This window comes from Phocoena phocoena, chromosome 8 (genome assembly GCF_963924675.1).
Source record: "Phocoena phocoena chromosome 8, mPhoPho1.1, whole genome shotgun sequence".
NCBI classification, from domain to species: Eukaryota; Metazoa; Chordata; class Mammalia; order Artiodactyla; family Phocoenidae; genus Phocoena; species Phocoena phocoena.
This window is the reverse complement of record NC_089226.1, coordinates 71454381-71475918: the sequence shown is the minus strand read 5'-3', so window position 1 is coordinate 71475918 and position 21538 is coordinate 71454381. Positions and strand designations below refer to the sequence as shown.

The 21538-nt window shown below is 41.7% G+C and overlaps 1 non-coding gene across 1 annotated transcript; it reads left to right on the top strand.

The window, feature by feature from the left end:
• The first annotated feature begins 1395 nt into the window (after positions 1 to 1395).
• Positions 1396 to 1502, top strand: LOC136127710 (U6 spliceosomal RNA). Its single transcript, XR_010656165.1, has one exon. It is a non-coding gene; the product is annotated as a U6 spliceosomal RNA (small nuclear RNA).
• Positions 1503 to 21538: the final 20036 nt, after the last annotated feature.

Here is a 21538-nt window from a genome sequence, read left to right as displayed (position 1 = left end):
CTGAGGAACCGAACAGCAGTATAATGTTCCTCCCCTCAAGGATCTGTGTGTCTTAAGGGAACGTGGAGGTTGTGTATGGTGCTTCGAATGGTGTCTGATATACAGTTTTAAGTCTTCAAAAAACATACATTCACTTCCTTCTTCCACCTTTGAATCTGGCTTCTGCCCAGGGCTAGAATCCCTGATTCCAGGCCTGATGGAACATTTTCTGTGATGGATTCTTCCCATCTAGATTGTCTAGATTGCCTAGATTGTCAGTGCCATGAGAATAGGGACCAGGTCTTATTCATGCTCCGTCCCCAGTAACCAGGACCATGCCTGGCACATGAAATGTGCTCAGTGCATTTTGTTGAGTGAAAGATCTTCCAAGGAAACTCATTCTATTTTTGGCTTACCCTCATTGTTAAAGAAGTGAGCTGAAATCTACCTCCCTGTCACTTGCATTCACTGGTTCTTCTCTTCTCTAATCTAAATAGTTCTCAATAAATGTAAGCTCTCTTTCTACCTCCCCTTCATGCCCTTCTGTCATCATCGCCCTCATGAATATCACAAGAGACTATTTAAACCCCTTGCTGAAATCTAGGTACTACTGACTGTACCTCCAGTGTTCCTCTAATCCATTAGCCAAATAATTAAAAACTCACAATGTAATTGAGGAAATCCATCCTGAAACATGAAACAAAGAGAATCAAAGCCTTTAAATGTGGTGGGTGATTGTGGTCAGACTGGAGTAAATTCAGGAGTTCAGAAAAGGGAACTATCCTTAGGGTATAAAAGAGTGAGAAGAGATTTTCTGCAGTTTTGGGGCTGAAACGTTGATTCATTCATCTTAAGACCTAGATGAAGCAAATAACACAGTACTTCCCCTCATATGTTCACTCTCTAGTGGAAGAGACAGGTAACTATCAAGTGAATTAATAAAATGAACTTAAAAGATGGTGCTATGAAGAAAAAGGCAGGGTGCTGGGAGGGAGAATAATGAGGTGAGGTAGGTAGCGGACAAACATCAGCTTTAGAGAGAACGGGGGTCAGAAAGCCTCTCTGAGGAGCCATCAAGAAGGAGCTTGAAAAAAAAAAAAAAGGAGCTTGAGAAAAAGTAAGGGTGGGAGGGGTTTAAAGCATGAATTGGAGGACAGATGTTAGAATCAGTGAAGTACAAGGAAAGAAACAAACATGAACTCCAAGGTAAAACTTGTGTTTAAGCAAATATCTAGCTCAAAATCTTTTGTTTGTTATTCCAAATATTTGAGCATTACTTCATATAAAAACATACACACGCAAATACATTCTGAAACATGTAAATAGTTTATATGTTCCCAAAAGGATTCGAAGCACCTTATAGAAATATAACAGGAAATAATTCAGAAATTAGGATGAAGGTGAAAAGTAAAGACAGTGCTCCCAGCGTCAGCACATATACTAAAATTGGAACAATATTGAGAAGATTAGCATGGCCCCTGCACAAGGATGACACACAAATTCGTGAAGCGTTCCATATTTTTAAGCAGCCGCATATCACAGAGAGATCAGCTTGGTGCTTTGTGTCCAGCTAGAGGGGTGGGATAGGGAGGGTGGGAGGGAGACGCAAGAGGGAGGGGATATGGGGATATATGTATACATATAGCTTATTCACTTTGTTACACAGCAGCAACTAATACAACAATGTAAAGCAATTATACTTCAATAAAGATGTTAAAAAAAATAAAAGTAAAGACAAACAGGAGAAGGAAAACGAAGTCAATTGTTAGGACTGACATACAAAAGTGCATATTATACAGTTCTAAACAGTAACTAGATCTGGGCTGTATATTTGATTCTGAGCTTCCAGGAACAGAGCAATAGGGAAATATGAACAATTATGAAATCCAGTGTGCCCATAATAAAAAAAAAATGAAGTAGTTCTTAAGAGAAATATAGCTTCCTGGTATTAAGATCTGAGAGAAATACTCCTTCATCACGAGTCACTCTGTGACATACTGGTCAAAGTCCTCAACTATATCCCTGCAGTAAACACAACAGCAAGATTCCCAGGGCCATCTCTCAGAACTAGCTTCAATGCATAAAACCAAAGTTCAGCTCAGTAAAAGCAGTTCTATAAGGGACCAGAGGCAATCCAGCTACACAGCTTATACTAGCAGCTGTGAATCAGTGATAACAGAATGTCTAGAGAAATGGATGGATTACTTATCCTTCAGGTAATCCTCAAGGAATATTACTTCTTTCACCTGAGCTTTTGATAAATAATGTGTAGGAGAGAACTGAAGTCATTTCTCTGGCAAGAGACTAGAGTGGAAATGATCTTGCTGCTAATTAGTAATTGTTTTGAAAATCAATGGCACTGAAGATAGGACTAACAATCTTTTAGAGAAGTAAGGGGTCTAACAGTGTGATAGCTTGAAAAAAGGCTATCCTACTGCCATTTGGAAGTGGACTTAAAACTTTCCTCAAAAAATAGATCTTAACCCATATAATCACATGGACAGATAATGCCTCAGGCCCCAAAGTACTTCCACACACATGTGGTCAAGATCATTTTAGCTGGGCTTCCCTGGTGGCGCAGTGGTTGAGAGTCCGCCTGCCGATGCCGGGGACACGGGTTCGTGCCCCGGTCCGGGAAGATCCCACCTGCCGCGGAATGGCTGGGCCCGTAAGCCATGGCTGCTGAGCCTGCGCGTCTGGAGCCTGTGCTCCGCATGGGAGAGGCCACAACAGTGAGAGGCCCGCATACCGCAAAAAAAAAAAAAAAAAAAGATCATTCTAGCCTCTATTAGTCAAGAGAACTCAATAAATTAGTTAAAAATTTTTACTTTCCAGGTAACTGCATAGTGCATGTGCTGTATAAATTTTTTGTCAATAAATCAATTAAATGTTGGAGGACAGCGACCTAAAACAATATTTGAATATAAAAAGAGTTGATTTCAAGCCATGCTTTCTGACGATAATTATGTAGAAAGATTCAGAGCCTGCTTAGTGGTAATATCCTCAGCATAGAGGCAAATAATTATCTTTCCCTTCTTAAAAAAGAAAAGCCATGCACTAAGCTCATCTAAAAGTGCCTTTAGGGGGCTTCTCTGGTGGTCCAGTGGTTAAGACCTCATGCTTCCACTGCATGGGGCACGGGCTCCATCCCTGGTCAGGGAACTAAGATCCCACATGCCCTGCGACATGGCCAGAAATAAAAAATGGTTTTAGTTCTTTAAGGAGCACATTTTGAAAGAAAAAGGGGAAGCTTTCTGCTTGAACCAGAAGAGTTATCTGATCTGTTAGTTTGACCGAGACTGGCTAGCTGGTTGCCAAACTGGTTTTGTTTCCCTCTGGGCCCACAGTTCAACTAAATTTCCCAGCCTCCCTTGCAGTTAGGTGTAGGCAAGAGAATTCTGGCCAGTTGAATTGAATGTATTTCACCTTCAGGATGGTGCAAGAAACCTCAGAGTGACTTTGGGTGTAGTGTACCGAAGACGATAGACCTTTCCGTCAGTCTGGGTCACTCAACATCCAAGCTCTTATTGGGCATATGTGTGAGAGAAATAACTTTATATTGCATTAAGCCACTGAGATATCAAAGTTTGTTGTTACAGCAGCTAGTGTACAGTCAATACAACATTTAAATCAAGTCAAGAATATGCTTCTACCTCTCTGTACCTCAGTTTCCTTAACCGTAAAATGTAGATTTTAATAGCACTTACCTCATAAATTTGCTCTAAGAATTAAATATGTTAATTCATGTTAATGCTTCCAACAGTGCCTAGCACATAGTAAACATTCAATTCATGTTAACTATTATGGTTATTACAATAGTACAAATCTTCCTAGTAGAATTAAGTTCCGTATAACTCAAATTTCCTCTGACTATTCAGATTGTAGTAACAAGTGATATCACATTCATGTTACTATCTGCACTGTGCTGATCTGTGCCCCAATCACTGCAGGATTTCAGTACATTTCTTGGTCACCTTGGATTGTCCCATACATGCTCTGAAATTATTCTCTGATCTCCATTTTGTTGTCTGCTAACCACTTTTGAAGTTACTGGGAAGTAGGGGGTGGCAGAATGAGGAAGGCTTGCCGTCACGGTGTACTGCCTCTCATTTGTCCCAAAGCTATAAACCCTCAAAGTGCCAGAATAGACTCCCATCCATTTGTATCTGTTTTTTCTCAAATTTGCTTTAATTTTTAAACTTTGTGTAATAATATACTGCGTTTCAGGAAATGTTAGAAACACATTTAAGGAATTATTCTCAGATAACACAGAACAAGTTTTAATTCATTTAATTTTCCATTGTCAGTCAACAGGCTTATGGGAAGGGGCAAACAGTCCACACCACTGAATCCAGGAATTCTCAGTGAGGTGCCTGGACCTCTTCTTAACCCACTTCTTGTCCATACAGCGGGTCACCACAGTTTACCCCAAAACTGCTCCTAGGTTTGGCTCACAGGGATTTTTAACCTGAGGCCCACAGACCTCCCTACCCAGCTGAAATAATCCCCAGGATATCCATGGACAGAACTCAGGAGGCCTGTGATCTTGGATGGGGGAAAAAAAATTATATATATATATATATATATATATATATATATATATATATAACTAATCTCTAATAGAAATATAGCAATTCCTTCATTACTAATGTAGGCAACAAGTTATAGTAGTATTAGCTGTACCTGTGACTGTCACCAACAGATATACCAATAGATATTTCTATGTCACATTATAGCAGTTAAAAATATTTTGAAATAGCATTTATGCTCACACTACTATGAAATTATGGTAGTCACTAGATCTGCCAATGTCCTCCCTTTTGTCTTATTTCGTACATTAATAAGGATGTATATTACTATAGCAAATGCTGATTTAATATTCTGAGAACTATATTTTAATATAATTGGCTTCCAAATGTTTGTATGTAGAAACATTGTTCTGAGAAAGGAATCTATAGACTTTACCTGACTGCCAAAAGGGTCCATGGTACAAAAAAGAAAAACCTTTGGGTTATTGGGTTTGACATTAACTCCACACCCCCATGTATTTTTCCTTACTCACCCTCCTCCGTAGTCTTGAAGAGGACTATAGGGGTGACAAACGCTCAGACACGTTGAAATGCCATCCCCTAGGACAGCATGGTAGGTGGTTAAGAGCTTGGGCACTGGAGTCAACTTGTCCTGCTCCACCACTTATTAACTGTGTGACCCAGGGCAAGTAACTTAACCTCTCTGTGCCTCATGTCTGTAAAATGGCAATTATAATTTTTCCTTCCTCATAGGGTTATTGTGAAGAATAAACAAGTTAATCCATTAAGTCTCTTAGAGTCTAGCACATAGTAAGCTCTCAGAAAATGTTAGCTGCTCTTTCAAGTGCCTGTCACAGCTGTTTCTTTATGATATTTATAGGGAAGGGAGAGGAAGAGAGAAAAGAGTAGGCTAGACATTCCTCTTGTGAGTCATAGCCTACACATATTACTTTTATGATGCACAAAGTTAATATCCTTTTTTAAAGCACGCATAGTTCTTCCTTGAAAAGTTTCCAATTTAATTTTATGTTTTATATAATAAGTCCCAACTGAATCTTTTTTAATGCTTCCATAGCAGTACAAATGCTCCCTGCCCTTGGTTTACAAAAGCAGGGCTTACATTTAAATAATATTAGTCTTTCATAATTCATGCTCCTTTCTAAGCCCTTTAAGAGGTGAATCTTGGCTATGTCATTTTAACTGAAGGGGAGAAAATATTAAAAATAAATGAAAGTAGATTCATTCATTCATTCATTTAACAATTATTACGCTCCTGCGCTGTGCCAGGCACTGCTCTAAATGCTGAGGACTTAGTGATGAACAACACAAAGTCCCTGCTGTCACTGAGCTTACTTTCTAGTGTGGACAATGAACTAAAAGTATCAGGAGGTGATCAATGCTTCACAGAGCATTAAAATAAAGTGATGTTATATACATAAGGACTAGGTGGTTATTTTATATTGGGTAGTCAGGGAAGTTCTCCCCAAAGAGGCGACATTTAAGCAGAGATCTGAATAACAAAACAGAGATAGCCAATAAGGAGACAACATTCCACGCAAAGGGGAAGAGCTAGTGCAAATTCATTAGAGCAGGACTGAGCTTACCTGTTCTTATCTCTTTAGGAATGAAAAGAAGGCTGCTGTTGCTGGAACATAGTGTGCAAAGGGTGGAGCCATTCAGGAGAGTTAAACAGGGATGAGATATTGTGAGGTTTTGCAAGTAAAGGCAAGGTTTATTTTCAGTGCAATGGGAAGCTACTACAGAGTTTTAGTCAGAGGCGAGGTGATCTGATATACCATTTAAAAGCACTCCGAGATAGGGAAGGAGAGTTGAAAATTAATAAAGTCCACTTACTCATGGGGAATGAATTTAGTGGGGCAAGACTAGATATGGGAAGACTGGTTGGATGGTGGCTTAGACCAGGATTACAGCAGAGAGATGGCAAAGATGGTCAGTTTATGCGTTAGAGTATATTTTGGAGGTAAAGCCAGTAATACTTACTGATTGGGACATGAAGAAATGAAAGGAATCAAGGACAACTCCTGACCTTCTGGCCTATGTAACTGGGCTGATGGTGCCAATTATAGCGATGGATAAATCCTGGGGGAATGAGGGGATGAGGAAGTGGGAACAGATGTGAGATAATGAGTTGCAATTTCTCATTTAGTGCTCATCTTAATTTTGAGTTGCCTATCAAACATCCAAATGGAGATATCAAATATACACTTACACAAGTTTTAAGTTCAGGGGAGAAGGCAGGGGCTGGAAATATAAGTTTAAGAATCATTGGCCTAGGAATGGTATTTAAAACCACAGGACTTGATGAGCTCACCTAGTTAGACAGTATAAATAAAGAAAAAAGAGTTGAAGCCTAGGTCTTGGGGGCACTCCTAACTTTGGAGGTCTGATAAAGGGGAAGGAGCTGATGAGAAACTAAGTAAGCAGGAAGATAGAAGGAAAACAAGATGAACCTGGCATCATGGAAACTTCGAGAACAAAGTGCTTCCAGGAGGGAGTGATAACTAGTGTCAGAAAATGCTGAGTGGTCCAGAAGGGTGAGGACAGAGAATTGACCTGTGTCTTTGGCGAGATGTGAGTCAGTAGGGACTTGATAGGAGATGTTTCAGTATGTGGAGGGGGATGAAAGTCCAGGGGGATGAGAAAGTAGAGTTGGCAAATATGAGACGCTGAGCACGATGCCTAACAGTAAGAACTCAATAAACGGAAGTTATAATTACAAAACAATTTGAAAGCACTCTAAGATAGGCAGTAATTAAGGACTAAACTGAGTAATTGAATGTTAGGATTTTAGAAAATGGAGAGATTACTGTCAGCCACAGCGACCATACTTCCCAGTTAAAACTCAGGATCCATCATATGACAGTGGGTTAAAAAAAAATCTGTCAGTATATTTATGTGAACAAATTTGCAAAGGTCTAAGATTTAAAAAAACTTTCAGCCACCTACTTAAACAATTGCCTATATTGGAGATACTTAAGTTCCATGTATCCCCAAATACCCTGAGCCATTTTGAGGCCTCTGTACCTGTGCTCTTGCTTTTCCCTCTGCCTGAAACACCATTCTCCACCTTTACATGACTAACTCCTACTCATTCTTCAGGGTTACTTCCTCTGGGAAGCCTCCCTTGTCCTGCCCTCCCCTCCAGCGGGGCTGGGAGCTTCTGTGTTGGGACCTTGTGCACAATTTTTTTTTTTTTTTTTTGCGGTACGCGGGCCTCTCACTGCTGTGGCCTCTCCCGTTGCGGAGCACAGGCTCCTGATGCGCAGGCTCAGCGGCCATGGCTCACGGGCCCAGCCACTCCGCGGCATGTGGGATCTTCTCGGACCGGGGCACGAACCCGTGGCCCCTGCATCGGCAGGCGGACTCTCAACCACTGCGCCACCAGAGAAGCCCCTTTCTGCACAATTTTACCATAGCTTTTACCACACTGTTTTGACATTTTGTATTTGTGTACCTTTTGTGGGTTTTTTCTGCTGTTTTGGGGTTTACTAGACTGCAGGCTTTCCAAGGGCAGTGTCAAGATTGTATTCACCGTTTTTTCCCTTGCACTCAGCCCAGCTTATGGCTGATCTCAATCAATGTCTATTGAACCCAAAAGAATCTAATACTAGGACTATGCTGGAATATCCTGGACACAAGTCCTTGAATGACTGATAACTAGCTTAAACATCCCACCGTAATCTTATAACAGGTTTATAATATGAGAACTACTCAGGACCCCATCCTTCCTCACTCCCTCTGAGTCTGCACAATTCCACATACTTCCTGAGCTGTTTTACAACACTTCCCAATAAACTTTTTAAAAAATCTTTTTTCTGATCATTCAGCTTCTAATCAAAATGTATTAGCATCCAGTGCTGTCTATACTTCATGCCAAAATTATTAAGCTCTCATATTTTTCTCTTCTAAGTTGAAAGGAATACACACTTATGGTAACAAAGCCAATCTGTATAAAAGGAATATATAGTTAAAAGGAAGGCTCCATTCTGTTGCTGACTCCCAGCCTCCCAGGTCCTCTTTATAGACACAGTCACTACTACCAACTTCTTTTGTATCCTTCCAGAGGTATCCTATGCTATTACAACACACTCCGTTGTTTTTTATTTTAATAAATTTATTTTACTTATTTTTATTTTTGGCTGCATTTGGTCTTCGTTGCTGTGTGAGGGCTTTCTCTAGTTGCAGCAAGTAGGGGCTACTCTTCGTTGTGGTGCGCAGGCTTCTCATTGCGGTGGCTTCTCGTGTTGTGGTGCACGTGCTCTCGGCGCGTGGGCTTCAGTAATCGTGGTGCATGAGCTTAGTTGCTCTGAGGCATGTGGGATCTTCCCAGACCAGGTCTCAAACCTGTGTCCCCTGCATTGGCAGGCAGATTCTTAACCACTGTGCTACCAGGGAAGCCCTTACACACTCTGTTTTTTAAAACATAAATACTAGCATTCCACAGATTATTTGCAGCCTGGCTTTTTCCTTTAACAGATAGCTTGACTGTAACCTCATGAGAAAAGCCTTGAGGCGAAAGTACCCACCTAAGCCATTCCTGGATTCCTGACCAAGAAACTGTGAGATAGCAAATTTTTGTTGCTGTAAACCGTTAAGCTTTGGGATAATTTGATATGCACCAATAGATAACTAATATACCTTCATCCTCTCCTCCTCTTTTTCCAGAGCTTCCCAAGTTACTTAGAGATATCTCTAGTAATGCTTTTAGAACACTACATCATACTTGTTTCTAAGTCTCTTTCCCCTACTTGACTATCTCCAAGGACAGGAATCCTGGCCCAGTTAGCTTTATATTTACCATGTCTTACGCAAAGTTCAAGCTAGAACATCATCACTTCCCTAGATTTTTGCAATAACCTCCAAACTGGGCTGCCCAAATCCCCTCTAGCCTCTCTCTGATCCATTCTCTACCCAGCCCTAAGAAATATTTTTAAAATGCAACTTGGGTTATTTGAGAGCTTAAAATCCTTCCCCTCATTCTTAGGATAAAGACCTAAATTTTTAATACAGCCTCCCAGGCCTGGCATGGTCTGCCTGCCCCATCACCACATATAAAGCCACTTCCGCTTTGTTCCCAGCACAACAGCAACACTGGTTTTTCATTTCCTCAGCTGAACCATGCCCCTTCCTCCCTCACTGTCTTTGCTCACACTGTTCCCTCTGCCTGGGATGTTTTTCCCCTCCTCCTCACTCAATTTCTACTCATCCTTTAGATTCAATGTCATTTCCTCAGGGAATGCCTTTCTGCTTTCCATTCTAAATCAAAGACCCCTATAGTTTTCTTTCATACCACTTATCACAATTGAGATTAAGTGATTGTTTAATTAGGTGTTTAATATTTGTCTCCCCTGGTGGACTCTCAGCTCTGTTAGGGAGGGGACACCTTGTCTTGTTCACTACTTTATCCCCAGCACAGACCATAGTGCCTGACATATTGAAAATAAGGGCTCAATACTTTTTTTTTCTTTTTCTTTTTTGCTAAATGAAACACAGGACAAACATTTCCTATTCCTTCTTCAAATCTTTTCATCATCTACACATTTAACCTTCTGAGTGTCATTCCTCTATGACAGTGTTATCTCCCTTAGGTAATGACTTCTGAGAGGTAGAGATCACAGCTTTTAAGTTGTATCATATAGGACCCAGCAGAGTTCTCCTACTGAGGTAGGGATATAGCTTTGGGAAAGGAAAGAGAATAGGCTTACTTATTAATGGCCTTTTGTAGCTACTTTATTGCTGTTAATATCTCTTTGGCCTGTTGGGGGCAGTGTGAAGTTAAAAGAGCATGAGGCATGCAGTCCCACCCAGCTTTGGATCCCAGCTACAGTACTTAGTAGCTGTGTGACTGTGGGCAAATTACTCATGTTCTCTGTTCCTCAAATTCCTCAGCTATAAAATGAGGATATCATAATGGTACCATTTTATGAGGTTGTTGGAGGGATTCTTGTAAATTCCTCTCCATGACTTGTAAAGCACTAAGAACAAGGACTGGCCTTAGCAAATGCTCAATAAATGTCAGCTACTATTTTTACCTGTGGTAAAACAAGGTTGCCCATTTCTCATTTGATACTGGAAGAAGTTTGGGAATATTTGTGGTGCTGTGAAGTTCCCTGTGGGAGGTTAGGATTGGAACACTTAAAAGTATAATGCCTCCTCCTCAATTCTTTTCTCTACCTTTAAATCTTAATATTGAAGCCAGTGGGAGAAGGGAAAGAGGAGAAACAGCTGCCAGGTATTTTCTATTTGGTTCCAAATGACAGCAGCACCAGTTTGCACTTTCTCCTAGAAGTTTGTGTTTCTATTGTTCACACGTGCATCTTCATATGCCTATTGCCAGAGAGATGAGATAAGCTAAGCAAGAGCTACCATTTCAGATTCTTGACACCTGGTAGTTTGTGAATGCTGCTTTTTTGGAATCCAGAGAACCATCAAGCTCCCTTTCTTCCTCTTCTTATTGGGACCCTTCTGATTGATCAAAGCCTGTGAAGTATTGGCCATTCAAGAGCCATAATAAAACAGTAATAAAATAATGAAGTCTGAACTGCAACAAGGAACTCACTCAAGCAAGGGCCCTCTGCTGCTGGGAACCAGAGAAAATATTTCTCCTAAGAAAAATGTAAGAAGGATACAAAAAAGTCAAACAGATAATCTTCCCTCAAGACACAGTGTTCTCTCAAGTCCCCGCCCTTCTTTTCTGAAGGAAGGCACACTCAATTCTGGGGCAGAAGCTAGGAAACCAGCCCGAGACAATTGGTTTTCCCCTCCCCTTTTAATCTCCTGGAAGAGCTGCCAATTCTAGAAATTCCTCCTTTGATCAGAAGATAAAGCAGAACAATGCTGTAGCACTAAGCAGATTCCTAAGGGACATTCTTCGAGAGTGTGTAAAGCCTGCCTGGAAGTGTGTGTACATGGGGGGAGGAGGGGAGCTGGTGGAAAACCAGGAGTAGGAAGGGTGGGTGGAACAAGAGTTGGTAGCCACAGCCACAAGGAATAATCATATAGTTGCTTCTAGACTTCATAGAGTAGCAACTCCAGCCACTCTCATTTCCTGGGAGGCATAGGCATGTTTATTACAGTGATTAGAGGGCTTCATCCACTTCAAATCCTCCCTCCAAAAAAAAAAAAAAAAAAAAAAAGACGAAAGAAAAATCGGATTTATATTCCACTACTTGCTGGAAGTGAGTTTTTACTTCTCTTACAGCTTTCTCACTTTTTTTTTTTTCCGTCGGAGAATTGCAGCCCATACTAGTCTTATCACATTAGACTGGGAACCTCTGGAAGGAGCTGTTCTCTTACTGCTTAAGGGACAAAAATACTATGGATTAGAGTCAGAACTGAGTTTGAATCATGCCCCCAGCTTCACCATCTGTAAATGGGTTTAATTTTCCTATCTGCTTAACATGGTCATGTAATTTTTTTAATCTAACATTTGAGGGCTAAATACTTTACAAGCATAATTTCATTCAATGCTCATGAGGAAAGTGTTATTATGGAGATTGTATGTGAAGATATTTTGTAATGTAGAAAAGAGCCGTCTGGCTGTGAGTTATTATTAGGCCATCTTCTTCACCTGGCTGTTATGAGGATTAGATGAGACACTGATGTGAAAGCACTTTAAACGATCCACGTGATGGGCGGACTACTAATTACACACCCCGCAGCACCTGATCCACTGTGAGGACTCGGTAAACGCTGGTTGGAGTGAACGATTTTATATCTTGCCTGTTCCCTTCAGTCCTCCAATCACAAACTAATCTCCTCGGGCCTGGGGCCAAAACAACGAATCTGGGAGCTGCAGCCCGGATGCAGGCGAGTGCAGAGTCCCAGGAGAGGGCACGGGAACAATAGAACAGTTCGGTGGTTGGAGCGGGGGGGGGGGGGACTTTGGACGCCGGGCCTGAGAGGTGGCCGACTGGGGTCCCCGGAGACCCCCTCCACTGTTCTGGGGCTGCACAGAGAGACGTCCTGAACCCGCACAGCACTCCTCCCGGGGAGCCGGAGCCACCCCCACGCTCCCCCAGCTAGAGCCTCACGCGACGCGCCCAAGCCCCGCCCACTCCTCAGGTAGGCCGTCCACACCAGCCAATCCACAAGAAGCCTGGGCACGGAAGGCGGTGCTTAACCGGCCGGAAGTGACGTATCTGCTTGGCTGGCCGCAGAGTCCGCCGATGCTTTCGGCAGCAGCTGAGGCGGCTGAGTGGAAAATGGCTCGGACCGTGGCGGCTGTGGAGGCTTGGGTTGCGGTGGAGGCAGAGGCTCAGGCAGCGTGAGGTGAGGAGCGGTAGGTGCGGCGGGGGCCGGAACCTGGGACCCTGCTCTGCAAATGCGGCGAAGGGCCCCGGGGGTCTTGGGAGGGTCTCTTGCCGCGGCCCCCAGTCCCCCGAGTGCCCGCTTCTGACCCTCCGTCCCGTACTCTCGGCGCTGACCTAATCGACTTACCTCCCTCCGGGCCTTGTTTCCATCCAGGCCGTTGCCAGCTGCCCCTCCGAAGGTGCCTGCGTCCCACCAGGACCCTCTCGTAGGGGGCGGAGGGGGTCGTGCCTGGGAGTTAGTTTTGTCCCAAGGGGGGAGGATAAGCCACCCCCTGGTTCTCGGGACCCGGCCGGAGCCGCGATAGCCGGTCCTATCCTCTGGTCGAATTGTTGGATTCTGGCGACTGTGTGTGCTGCACTTCTCAGCTGTGACCCGCATCCCCCCACCCGCGCTGCTTTTCTCCTCCTTGTCCCATCTCCGACTTTGGGGGCGAACGATCCTTTTTCTCCAACCCCACCCCCACCCCGGTTCCTTTTTTTTTTTTGCCGCGAATCCTCTTGCTTCGGGGAAGACAGTATTATTTCAGTGTGTATTTAGTGCATCATCTTTCTGGGAGGGCGGTCAGATTAAAAATATTTGCTTAACTCTTCCTGAATGACGGAGGAACAATAAATAATTGAAGGGAAAAAAGCGCATGCTTATTTTCCTCACTAAATGGTTTGGCTTTAAGAACGAGATTCTCCAGCTGTGGAATTTTTTCTGGGGGGAGCAGGGATTGAGGAGGGAAATGAGGAAGGAGAAAAGTAAGTGAGGAATAAAGTCTGGAGATACAGAACGTGGAAGAGAGAGCCTGTGGTAGTTCTTTCCCTATATTAGCCTGATGGAAGTTCAGGTTGTAATTATATTTTTATTTTGAACAGTGGGTGTTGAATTGGGTGTAAGGAAGGAGGCCTTTCTCTGTGAACAAGATTACTTCTTAGAGAGGTACCCTAAAATCTTTCCAGGTGGGTGTCAGGCAGAAAAGTTATGTTGGGAAAATTGTGTAACATACTGGAGCAGCAAAGCCACAGATTAGAAGAGATGCAGAAAAAAGAAAGCTATTCTTAGAAGAGTGGTGAAGACGTAGTATAAAAAGAGGGACGGCCGTAGGGGGCTCCAGGAACACTGATTCCAGGAGAGACTTTGTACCTTTGCCTCCTTGGCTTGTGGTTAAGTTTCCACATAAGACACCTCTCAGCAACTCTGCCAGGGCTGGGGCTGATGCTCTTATTCGTAGTAGCAAATTAGACCGAAGTGCATTGGTTGAGGTCTGTACCGTCGAAGATAACTGCTTGTTGAATATTACCAGTCTTTGAGTACTGAAAAGCATTTTGACTGAATTACTTAACTCAAACCTAATTCGTGAGTGATTTTACATAGGCTTGAAGTAATTTTGCCTAAATTAATAGATTCTAAAACAATTTTTTCTTACGAAAATCTCTGTTGTGATTTGTGTTCTGTATGCAATGTTGCTTGCAGTTTTTCTTGGCAAGCAATATAGTGTTTCCGTCCATAGGTTTCACAACTTTTTCTATTTCACGGAATATAAAAGTTGGAATGCTTGCATTCTAGAAACTATAACTTTATGTAATTAGTTGTATGTTAAGCATATGATTCTTTGTTTTTCTCTTCTGTAAATGGTTCTAAAATTTTCAATTAATTGGAGATTGCTGCATCAGTTTCCATGTCCAGGAATCCTTCTTTATCTAGCCCAATGTTTTTGCACTTAGTAAGCACATTAAATAAATGAACTTATACCTAACCAAGAGTATTGAATTTCCCAAGAGTTCAGAGTTCTTATCAGAGCAAACTTTTCAGAGCAACAGGGTGAAGCACTTTTTTTTTTTAATGTTTTGTAACTTGTGTTTCTTTGATAATATAAATTATCCGTTTTTATTGTATTTGCTGTATTCCAAAAATAATTTAAGACAGGTAAATGATAAAGGTGAATGTTTTAGTGCAGTTCATTCACACAGTACACAATGTGATTTGTTAGTTGTACCTGAGTAAGGCTAAGAATTGACCGTGTGGAAGATCTTGTTTTCAGAGGGCCTATAGGGGTGTCTGGTACAGCAGTGGTTCTAGTAATAGAAAAATGAATGAGATAGTGCTTGTCCCCAGTAAGTTCTCTAGTCCATCTGGGGGAGACAAACACAAATTATAACAGTATGGTTATAAGGGCATATAAGGGTTGTGGATCCAAAACACTAAAAAGGATGTGATCGCCTGGGCTGAGAGATGGAGAGGGAATGAGTGCATCTCATGAGGACAGAGATGCTCAAATTGAGTCTCAAAGGGTGAATTCCTTTTATTAATGAGGGCAGGATAGAGGTTATCAGCTTCCAGACCCTGCTACTGTTTAGTACCTCTGGTACCTTGTGTTTTTCATTTGAGAGTTGGACTACATCTAAATCACTGATGTCCAGTAGAAATATTAAATGACAGCCACGTATGTAAGATATTGTACATTTTCTTGGTAAATCTTGAAATCTGGTGAACATTTTACACTTACAACATATCTTACTTTGGACTAGCTACTTGTCAAGCACTCAATAGGTGTTTGTGGTTAGTACATACCATATTAGACAATGCAGATCTAGCATATGAAAATTCTGCTTTTCTGTCTTGGATTCCTGCTTGAAAAGGAAAAGCAACTCCTATGAGAAATCTATAAATGTAGTAATTTATAATTTCTAGTCATTTTGATAGCAGTCATACATGATGTTCTTTTGATTGGAATTATAGTCATACTTGAAAATGATGTTGCTGTAGGACATCTTTCAGGTTGTTCATAGGGTTTTGGTTGGGACTAGAAGAAACTTTGTTTTCCCTGTGTCTGGTGCAGTCACATTTTGAAATATCTTTATTTTGTGTTTTTATATATACTTTGTATCTCTCCTTGTCTCTGCAGTCTGTTATTTATAATGTGATGGATTCAAAATACAGTGAGATAGTGCACATGGACATTTTAGGCAGTTAAAAATGGAGATTTGTACAATTTTAAACTACATTTTGGATTTCTTAAAATTTTTGATTCAGCTATTTGGGTACAAAAGTGAATGGGGTTTTTAAACACTCTTGATTTTAATAGATTAGAAGGCAGTTATTATTGGTTTAGCAGTGTATTTATCTTTTAACCTTGAGAATGAATTAAGATACTATAAAATGAACATCCCTACTGTTAAACATATGGCTTTCTGTTAGTCTTATAGTACAAAAGTTACATTATTGATAAATGATGTGCAGTGCTGATTCACTTAATTTGTTGTGCATTGAGTTTGGTTTAAAAAAAAAAACAGAGGCTTATTTTAGTCATGATAACTATGACTAACAATGATAAAGTGGGCTTCCCTGGTCACAGTGGTTCAGAATCTGCCTGGCAATGCAGGGTACACGGGTTCAAGCCCTGGTCCAGGAAGATCCCACATGCTGTGGAGCAGCTAAGCCCATAAACCACAACTACTGAGCCTGTGCTCTAGAGCCTGCGAGCCACAACTACTGAAGCCACAGCTACTGAAGCCCACATACCTAGAGCCCGTTCTCTGCAACAAGAGAAGCCACTGCAATGAGAAGCCCAAGCACCGCAACGAAGAGTAGCCCCCGCTCGCTGCAACTAGAGAAAGCCTGCGCACAGCAACAAAGACCCAATGCAGCCAAAAATAAATAAATAAAATTAAATTAAAAAAATTTTTAAAATGATAAATTATATCCTTACATTTGTATTGATTAATGATTATAGAGTAAGTAATGCTCCCCTCTCCCCCAAACCTTATTCTCTGAAATAAATGGGGCAGGTATTTTCTCATTTTCTTGAAGAGGAAAATGAGACCCAGTGAAGTTGTGACTTGTTTAGAATAATACATTAGAGGTATTGCTTGAATTTACAGTGTCTTACAATGCTATGCCTAGAGTTCTTTTCATTGCATCTCTTCTATAGTACTTCAGTGTTTAGATACATAGCACTTAACAGATTTTGAAGTGTGTATTAATGGGTACTTCCTGCCTTTAAGGAATTTATATTCCAACTTGGAGAGACCAACTACACAATACATATAGCAGAAAGTAATTTCGTTATTAAAAATTATTAATGGGAAAGAAAAAATGTAAGGGGTAGTATAGTTACATTTAAAATAGATGAGTTAACTAGGCAAGATGTTTGATTTTTGAGTAGAGGGTTTAGATCTTAAACTGTTACTGTAGGAAGAAGGTGATGAAGTATTAAGGACAGAATTATTTCATTGTACAGGGAACAACTTGGGGAAAAACTTAGATAAGAGAGAAAGTATAGCTTTAAGGAAGGATTTGCAAAGCTTATTTAAAAAGATAAAGGCAAGACAGAGGTGAAGTAGGAAATGAGAATAGACATCTGCAATATAAATTTAGAGGCCAGTGGTCAGAACTTTTATATTATTTGGATGGTTCAGGAAATCTTAGCACGTGCTGTGAACTTGTTGAGGCTTGAGTAGTGTGGAAGACGTGGCTAAGAGTACGGAAAGAGAGGTTGTTGACTATAATGAGCAGTAGAGTAATGTGAGTTCCTGTTAAATGAGTAGGGATTTGATAAGAATTTTACTATGAGAAAAGAATAGGCAGTGTTCATAAAGGAAAATTGGTTAAAAATTTTGCAATATGGGTAATTCTAATTGAAACAGGTCATTTTTTAAAAGAGTATTTTCCTATATAAACTGAAATTGGCAGTTTACTTTCAGAAAATACTAGTAGAAGCAGGAAGACGTTAAGTATTGTTAAAGTTCTACTGTGGAATGTGGGGAAAAAGCAAAGGCAGTCCTTCTAGATAAAGGGGTGGGGAATATGAGAGGAGACAATAGAAGGAAATCAAAGGTAAGAGGTACTTACCTTCTGGTGAGGTGGGAAAAGAACATGGATGTTGATGGGAGAGATACATGCACTTAAATACCTGCCTAATTAGGGAACAGGAAAACACTTTTTCAAATGTTTTATTTGCAGTTTTGGAAATTATGCAAAGCAGGTATCCCCCACCCCCCGTAAACTCTAAAGGAAACCTAATTACCTGTGAACAAAACCATAGTGCTCTGAGTAGCCATAACCAGATTGATTTATTAAGTCACTTTATATGTGTTCATAATGTAATTTATAACCGTTCTGACTCTTCTTTTGAGTTTTTTTTTTTTTTTTTTAATTTATTTTTGGCTGCGTTGGGTCTTCGTTGCTGAGCGTGGGCTTTCTCTAGTTGTGGCCAGCGAGGGCTACTCTTGGTTGCAGTGCTCCAGCTTCTCATTGCAGTGGCTTCTGTTTGTTGCGGAGCTCGGGCTCTAGGCATGTGGGCTTCAGGAGTTGTGGCAAGTTGTGGCATGCGGGCTCAATAGTTGTGGCGCACAAGCTTAGTTGCTCTGTGGCATGTGGTATCTTCCCAGACCAGGGCTCGAACCCATGTCCCCTGCATTGGCAGGAGGATTCTTAACCGCTGTACCACCAGGGAAGTCCCTTCTTTTTAGTTTAGTGTGTAAGTGTTTTTTAGACTATAGCGCTGAGTTGGGAAATGTGCTCTTTGTCTCGAGGCTATAGCCTGGTTTCATCTGACTGGATCTCATGATGACATTTATCAGACTGGAATTCTGCCTGTATTAAAATACATGACATGGGAGCTTCCCTGGTGGCACAGTGGTTGAGAATCCGCCTGCCAATGCAGGGGACACGGGTTCAACCCTGGTCAGGGAAGATCCCACATGCCGCAGAGCAGCTAAGCCCGTGCACCACAACTACTGAGCCCGTGTGCCGCAACTACTGAAGCCCGCGCGCCTAGAGCCTGTGCTCCACAAGAGAAGCCACAGCAGTGAGAAGCCCGTGCACCGCAACGAAGAGTAGCCTGCGCTCGCTGCAACTAGAGAAAGCCCGCGCTCAGCAACAAAGACCCAACGCAGCCAAAAAAAAAAAAAAAAAAAACCTGAACAGTTACAGTGTCATGTCATGTTTTTGTTTGTTTTAAGTCAGGTTTATTGATATATAATTTACTTATAGTAACATGTATCTGTTTTAGGTGTACAGCTCTATAAAATTTGAGAAATAGTGACAGTGTGTAACTGCCACCACCACAATTAAGATATGGAATAATTCAGCCGCTTTAGAAAGTGTCCTTTTGCCCCTTGTAATTGTTCCCTCCCACTCACCCTCCAGTCTCTGGCAACAACTGATTTTTCTTTTTCATTTCTATAGTTCTGTTTTTTTTTTAAGTTGTTGGGGGTAGGAGTTTGTTAATTAATTAATTTATTTTTGCTGTGTTGGGTCTTCGTTTCTGTGCGAGGGCTTTCTCTAGTTGTGGCAAGCGGGGGCCACTCTTCATCACAGTGCGCAGGCCTCTCACTATCGTGGCCTCTCTTGTTGCGGAGCACAGGCTCCAGACGCGCAGGCTCAGTAGTTGTGGCTCACGGGCCTAGTTGCTCCGCGGCATGTGGGATCCTCCCAGACCAGGGCTCGAACCCGTGTCCCCTGCATTAGCAGGCAGATTCTCAACCACTGCGCCACCAGGGAAGCCCCCTCATTTCTATAGTTTTGCCTTCCAGGAATGTCATGTAAATTGGCATCGTACGGTACCTATAGCCTTCTAAGTCTGGCTTCTTTCACTTAGCATAATGTTTTGAGATTCAATAAACCCTTTAAAAGAAAGAAACCAAACTAATTTTTAGAACAGTTTTAGACTACAGAAAAATTGTTAAGATAGTACAGAGAATTCCCATGAACTCTGGACCTGGCTTCCCTTATTATTTTTTTTATGTTTGTAAACTATATTTGCTAATTGTCAAAAACACAAGATTCTAGAATTAAGTTTTTTGTGTGGAAATTGTGTGAAGGTTTCTGTCATGATGACTTTCTAATGACTTTTATTGTAAATTATATATAACAAAATTTGTCATTTAACCAATTTTAAGTGTACAATTAATTCAGTGACATATGTACAATGTTATGCAACCATCACCACTATTTCCAAAATTTTTCATCACTCCAAACAGAAACTCTGTACCCATTAAGCAGTAACTACCCATTCCCCTTCGTCCTAGCTCCTGGTAATTGCTAATCTACTTTCTGTCTGTATAACTCTACTTAATTGCCAAGATATGGAAGCAAGCTAAGTGTCCATCAACAGATGAATTGGTAGAGATGTAGTGTATACACACACGCACGCACACACACACACACACACACACACAGTGGAATACTACTGAGCCATAAAAAGAAGGAAAATTTGCTATTTGCTACAATATGGGTGCACTTGGAGGATATTATGCTAGGTGAAATAAGTCAGACAGAGAAAGACAAATATATCACTTAAATGTGGAATCTAAAAATACAATAAACTAATGAATATAACAAAAAAAGAAACAAACTCACAGATATAGAGAATAAATTAGTGGTTACCAGTGGGGAGAGGGAAGGGGAGAGGGGCAATATAGGGGTAGAGGATTAAGAGGTACAAACTATTATGTATAAAATAAGCTATAAGGATATATTGCACAATACAGGGAATATAGTCAGTAGTCTATAATAACTATAAATGGAATGTAACCTTTAAAAATTGTGGGGAATTCCCTGGTGGTCCAGTGGTTGGGACTCGATTCTCTCACTGCTGAGGGCCTGGGTTCAATCCCTGGTCGGGGAACTAAGATCCAACAAGCTGTGTGGCATGGCCAAAAAATAATTAATTAATTTATTTAAAATTAAACTAATTTATTTATTTATTTTGCCTGCATTGAGTCTTTGTTGCTGCACGTAGGCTTTCTCTAGTTGTGGTGAGTGGGGCTACTCTTTGCTGCGGTGTGCGGGTTTCTCACTGCGGTGACTTCTCTTGTTGCGGAGCACTGGCTCTAGGCATGCGGGCTTCAGTAGTTGTGGCACGCAGGCTGTAGAGCACAGGCTCAGTAGTTGTGGTGCACGGACTTAGTTGCTCCGCGGCATGTGAGATCTTCCCAGGCCAGGGCTTAAACCCCTGTCCACTGCATTGGCAGGCAGATTCTTAACCACTGCGCCACCAGGGAAGAAGTCCCTAACCTTTTTAAAAATTATAGTCATTCTAGTAGGCGTGATGTGGTATCTCATTGTGGTTTTGATTTGCGTTTCCCTAATGAATAATAATGTTGAGCATCTTTTCATGTGCTTATTGGCAGTAAGCTGCCTGGTTTTTTTTGGCCATGCCACGCAGCTTGTGGGATCTTAGTTCCCCAACCAGGGATCAAACCTGCGCCCCCTGCAGTGGAAGTGCAGAGTCTTAACCACTGGACCGCCAGGGAAGTCCCTAAGCTGCCTTTTTAAATGGTAGGAACAGGGACTTGCCTGGTGGTCCAGTGGTTAAGAATCCACCTTCCAATGCAGGGGATGCGGGTTCGATCCCTGGTTCGGGAACTAAGATTCCACGTGCCGCAGGGCAACTAAGCCCACACACCGCAACTACTGAGCCCACACACTCTGGAACCTGCACACTACACTGAAAGATCCCGCATGCCGAAACTAAGATCCCACGCAGCCAAAAATAAATAAATAAATATTTTTAAAAAATGGGACTTCCCTGGTGGCGCAGTGGTTAAGAATCTGCCTGCCAATGCAGGGGACACAGGTTTGAGCCCTGGTCTGGGAAGATCCCACATGCTGCAGAGCAACTAAGCCCGTGCGCCACAACTACTGAGCCTGTGCTCTAGAGCCTGTGAGCCACAACTACTGAAGCCTGCGCGCCTAGAGCCTGTGCT